Raw genomic sequence first — 5,871 nt, forward strand, 5'->3', positions numbered from 1 at the left:
CCGTTCGAAAAATTTCGGTGCCGCGCGCTTCATGCCAGGTCGCTGCTAGCCCCGTTTACGTTTTGTTGGAAAATAATAACATAAACGGTTGTGGCGCTTCTCATCTAGAGTACAAAGTTTGATTTCATAATAAGATATATATTAAAAGTTACGTCATCTGAAAGTGGCTACATTGACTCGATTGAAATGATTGTTGCTCAAATCTAGACAATATGGCGCGAGCGATCAGCATCGCTATTTATATATATTATTATCATTATAATGGCGACAGCACATTCGCAACGGCGAGCGCGGGAGCGCTCGGCGTTAGTTTTTATGAAGGAAAGTTGATATACGGTGACACAACAGTGGAACTGTAATTGAGAGGTACGGTTAGCTCTAGAACTATAGCCCTCCGCTCCGCCGCAGGGCTATAGAACATACTATGGCAATTTCCAGGTAGTAAGCAAAGACAACTTTTTGCGCTTAATGACTTCTTCGGTAGGCCAAATAAAGCACATTCTCTGTCGCACAAATGTCTTAAGTTACTGCAAACACTAAAATTAAACAGCACACTATTGCATGAATGTTGTACTTGCTATATTACTCAGCGACGAAGATTGTTTATCAACTTGTAATCAACTTGTAATCAACAGGTTGCAAACCGCCATTTTTTGTTGCGCAGCGCTAGCGCGGTTTGCAACCGCGTGCAACCTGCCCACCCCTCCACTTGGAAATACATTGTGCCCGCTCACTAGCGCTGGAACCGCGCTAGTGCCGCGCACCAAAAAATGGCGTAGACAATTTGGTAAATAATTTTTGTCGACGAGTAATATAGCAAACTACAACATTTAACCGTTAGTTTGCAGATTAATTTTAGTGTTTGCAGTAACTTAAGACATTTGTGCGACAGAGAATGTGCTTTATTTGGCGTACCGAAGAAGTTATTAAGCGCAAAAAGTCGTCTTTGCTTACTACTTGGAAATTGCCATAGTATGTTCTATAGCCCTGCGGCGGAGCGGAGGGCTATAGTTCTAGAGCTAAGGTACGGTAGTATTTGTGAATGTGCGTTCATATTATTTTCAGTTTTTACTGACTGTCTCAAGTGCCTGTGGCGCGCATGTTGCCAGATAGATTTCAACCGAGTGTGTGTGTATAAGCGTTTGCAGGTGATGGCGCAGGCAACGTTGACACCGTGGGACGAGCTAGTGCGTGGCTCGACTAGTGGTAGCTTGCCTGGACATGCCAGCCCTCCCGGATAGAGCAGCAGACTGCAGCTCCACGATAAAAGGTAGGAGAACTCCACTATAATTTGCAATGCTATATTGGGTTGGACCCAGTCTAGCTTTTATACTTATGAATTGTTACTTGTGTGTGTATATGTATAATTTATAATTATTTTATGCCATATGTTGTGTATATATTTTGGCTTTGTGTATGATTGTCAGTGTTTGCGTGAACTGGAAAAATATCTGACGTCTAGTATAGTAAACACGTCTAGGTGGTATTAGACATGACCTCGTTGGATATTGTGCAACAGTTGTCAATTCAAGTATTGTTCAAACTGTATATCCCCAAGTAAGGGTACAGTTGAGTTGACCAATCGCAGCGCGCCACGCAGATGCGTAGGGTTTTTACCAGTGCAGGTGGCCTCACGTTGGCAAGGTCACATTTCTGTTGGTTAATCGAGAATTTATGAGCTTGTACTTTTCGGTGCAGTATCGAAAAAGTGTTGGTTAAAACAAGTATTGCGAGAATTTTGCTCAGAAAAACTAAATATAGCTGAATATAATCTCACCTGACAGCGAAAATATCACTGATTACACCAACATTAAAAACACCAAGATTTTATGCAGTTATAGCATAGAATAATTGATTTGACCACATTCATACGCAGCAATAAATTTTTTCGTGTCACGACTTTAAAAATCACAAATGGCGTCTCAAACAAGCGAACATAATTAAAACAAAGGGGCATCTATTTGTGTGTGATAATCCGCAGTGGTGATACGCCATTTGATACATCGATTTGATCCACTTCTCTCTCCGTCTTCGTTATAGTCCCTAGGACTTTTGAAGACTAATATTTATGAGGTTACAACTTACCCTACACTCCTGTTTGTGTTACGCTACTAATACTATGGACCTCTGTGTTTACATCTGACCAAAAATATCTCTGGTGCGATTTTTGCATTACTGCACCCTTCTTGACGTCTCGCGGTACCGCGAGAAAGTGAGAGCCATGACAGCGAAAATCAACGAGAACGCAAAATTGTAATCGTGCATGATTTTGTCTTTGCATGAGGTTTTAAGACATTTTATTGTTATTTCAAACAATTACTGTTACTCAAGCAACAACGGTAGGCATCATGAGAGTGAGAATTAATAAACAGTGAAAAACGCTGAAAAAAAACTCGCAATGATCGCTTTAAGGCAAGCGATATTTGTCGGCACTACGAGCTGGCTGAATTGTTTCTGGCGTAAGTGCACTTCCTAAAAACTAGTCTATAACGTTTCCGTATCGACATTTGTTGTTATTGGCTCTGGCCTTCCGGCCGTGGCAGTTTACTCGGCTGACTATATACACGCCGTAGTCACAATACACGCTAACCATACAAGCACGGCTACTCGACTCTGCCCAGCTACAAGAACTTTTATTTTCACATCCTGGGGCCCATTGTCAGAAACAAAATTAGTCTTAACATTAGTCTTAGCATTAACTTCCACTCGTAAACCGTTGACAGAAACATCGTAATGTTACGAGAACGAAAAATCCTCGTAAATATCCGCTTAACATTACGAGAGCCCAGACCCTCTCGTAACTTCCTAATTCCTCGTAAGTTCGACACGAGGAAGACAAGATAGTAAGACGCAGAAGAGCACAAGTAAACGTTATTTACACACGACAGCCTAATTTAATTAGAAAAGACACTGCTGAGTACATGGCGGATCTCACTGAGGCGACGTGTCGCGAACGTTTTCGCGTTACGCGTAATACCGTGTTCCGGTTAACCGAAATGTTTTCCGAGATGCTACAACGACAAACTAGGCGACACTGCGCATTGGCCCCAATTTTGCAGGTAAGTTTCGTTTGTTTTTTATATTATTTAACATTTCAATTGATCTAAGAATGTTTAGGGGTCATGTCAGTTTTGTACAGGGATTTCGGCGCACACTCGAATATTTCCGCGCAGACAATTTTCTGTGACAACGTAAACATTACTCGATCTTGTATCTTGTATCTGGTTCCCTCTCTTGTATTTCACAAGGCACCCGAATCAACGAGTGCGGGGTTCATCTAGAAAACAAAGGGATAAACGTCGCCTCTAATTCTCTACATGTTAGTGTCACGGATCGCCAGAATTTTCCGTACATAATCTAATTCTGGTTTTAATAGTCCATGGTTGTCCCTTCTCCAGTTATCTATTTCTTGTCCCTCCTTATATTTTTCATAACTATCACAATTATATAAATGTTCCATATCTTCTTTCATATCGTTATTACATCTATTACACTTATCATCGCTAAAATTATTTTTAAAGTATCCTTTTAGGTCAATCATGCAAGTTTTGCATTTAAATGCAAAACACGAATCGTTAAATGATAATACTTTCATATATTCCTTCAATCCGTATGTTTCAATGTTTATCATGTTCATTTTTGTTTTGCCTCTAGTTTTCAATTTGTCTCTTTTAATTACTCGTTTTAGTATAGCATCTTTGACTTGTTTTTTCCAGGCTCTTTTTGGCTTTAATCCTATGGCTGTAAATGATATTTCTAGTTCGTATTCATCTAGTATTATTTGGATTTCATTTCCCCAGTTTCTTCCTTCCTTTTTGATCTGATGCGCTCGACTGTGATATACCGTGTGTCATTAATACACGCATGGACCTACAGCATATTGGCATACAATATACACTTCGCTTGATTCGGTCTATACCCGTTCAGTCTATTTATAGACCTGCCTATTCGCGGGATTGATACAATATTTAGCGCGCTGCTTGCATTTCAAACTCTAACACACATACTAAACCGGGACCGCTCGTTACTGGCTATGGTATTCCGATCCTACAAGCTATATATATTAACAATACCGTTCTTCTTTAACTCTTAATGTGTCTACAGTCCTTGGCTGCGCTGGCCTCGTTTTCTCCTCCCATTGGCATATGATGACACTTGCTTTTCCAGATATGTCTTAGATGCGTCCTTTTGTCTACAGCGCGGGCGAATACGACGGCCTTAATTTTCTTCTATCACTCGTTGCAGTCTTATCTCTTAGCACTCGCGGCCTTGTGCGCGTCGGCTTAATTATTGCCATGACGGTATACCGCACTTGCAGTTTTCTTAACAGTCTTACAGCCGTGGGCTTCTTCACCGACTGGCTATTCGATCTCTCTGCTCCCTGTGTCCTTCCTGCTTTAGCTGCAGAGCTGCGCGTGATCTCCCGCCTTTTTCATTGTCGTTCGCCTGCCGTGGAATGTAGGCTGTAGCCTGTACTCTGTAGTGACTCATCTCGTCTAATTCAGTCTCTCGTATGCTGCAAGTGTTGCCACCATGTTGTGGTATCTCATCACCAGCAAACTGTGAACACTGATTGCGATTTGGTATCCAGCTAGTAGCTAGGGGGAATCGGCCTAGCCCTAGCCTAAGTTCATGCATGGCGCGCCGCTGGCGTTGTCATGTCCAGGGTTCTCCCTACGTTGCGCAAACGGGGCGCGCACGCCCCGTTTGGGAAAACCCCCCTGTTTCAATCGTTGCGCCCCGTTTAAAATACCTCCGCCCTGATTAAATTCCACCACAATAAAAGTTTGCCAGCACGGAAATCGATCGCCAAGAAGCACAATTCGACCAGGATAACCGGCGCGTGTATTTTTACAGTACCACGCATGCACTGCAGACAATACACAAGTACAAACAGTCAACCTGTCCCACACCCAACACTAACTGTACACCGACTCGGCTATATCTTACATATACAAGAACCCCAAATACCGTCTATGGTGTGGTGGCGATTTTACGCATTAATTAGTGGTACGGTAAAAAAACATGCCTCCCTAGTTTCCCCCCCCCCCCCCTTCCCCTCCCCTCCCCCCTGTTTGAATTTCATCCTGGGGAGAACCCTGATGTCCAAATCAATCTGGCGAAAAATAAAACTCAACTCCTCCGAAACAGTGGTTGGCCTCACTTTCGATTGTTCCATGTCTTCACCGCGGTTTAATGTCTTCATTACTGCTGTTTCTTTACCGCTGCCACCATGTGAAGCGTGCTTGATGGCCTATAATAAGGAGGCAATGTTCAACCATGTTATGAGTTATAGGTAGCCATTTTATTCCTCCTTATGTTGCTATGTGACGTCATCAACGATGTACATATACGGTATCGATACATGAATCTCATATCGCCTTTTCTCTAAATTTTCTGCAAGTGTAAGTGTGGGCTCAAGGAAAGAGAGCATGTCCAGTAATAAACATCATCTCTATCCTTGAACCTAAGGCTAAGTGGGAGTTACGAACCTCACTGCGTAATGGGATCAAACCGCGCGCATCACAGGTACTTAAAATATTTATATTAGGGATACTGGTCGAAAAATTTCTAGATAAGCCAATAAATAGCACCACTGGATAGATCTCAGCCAGTAGATTACAGTGATACTTGAATTGTCATGATTGGTTTATGGGTTTAGGAGCTATCGCGATTTTAGTAAGCGTCGCTGGGGTTAATTTTCTTAGGCCGTTTCCGAGTGTGTGTTCTGAAGGGGTAAGACTAATCCCCGGGCACTCTGGCAGGGCGAGCCCACAGTGTAGGGGTGGTCGGGTAGGGTAGGGTTGGGTAAGGTAGGCCTAAGTTAAACCCTGACCCTAGCCCTAACCCTAACCCTAACCCTAACCCTAA

At 42.6% G+C, this 5,871-nt stretch overlaps 1 protein-coding gene across 3 annotated transcripts in view; it reads left to right on the forward strand.

Annotated features, from left to right (window-relative positions):
• Positions 1 to 5,871, forward strand: part of LOC106808667 (putative nuclease HARBI1) — a 25,006-nt gene that overhangs the window by 5,862 nt on the left and 13,273 nt on the right. Inside the window, exon 2 of one of the 3 annotated variants that reach the window (XM_014811485.1) lies at positions 1,140 to 1,270. The gene's annotated coding sequence lies outside the window, so the exon portion shown is untranslated. Of the gene's footprint in view, positions 1 to 1,139; positions 1,271 to 2,846; positions 3,060 to 5,871 lie in introns of those variants that run through there. The other 2 variants (XM_014811486.1, XM_014811487.1) reach the window with 2 other exon arrangements.

This window comes from Priapulus caudatus, unplaced genomic scaffold (genome assembly GCF_000485595.1).
Source record: "Priapulus caudatus unplaced genomic scaffold, Priapulus_caudatus-5.0.1 Scaffold294, whole genome shotgun sequence".
Classification (NCBI taxonomy): Eukaryota; Metazoa; Priapulida; class Priapulimorpha; order Priapulimorphida; family Priapulidae; genus Priapulus; species Priapulus caudatus.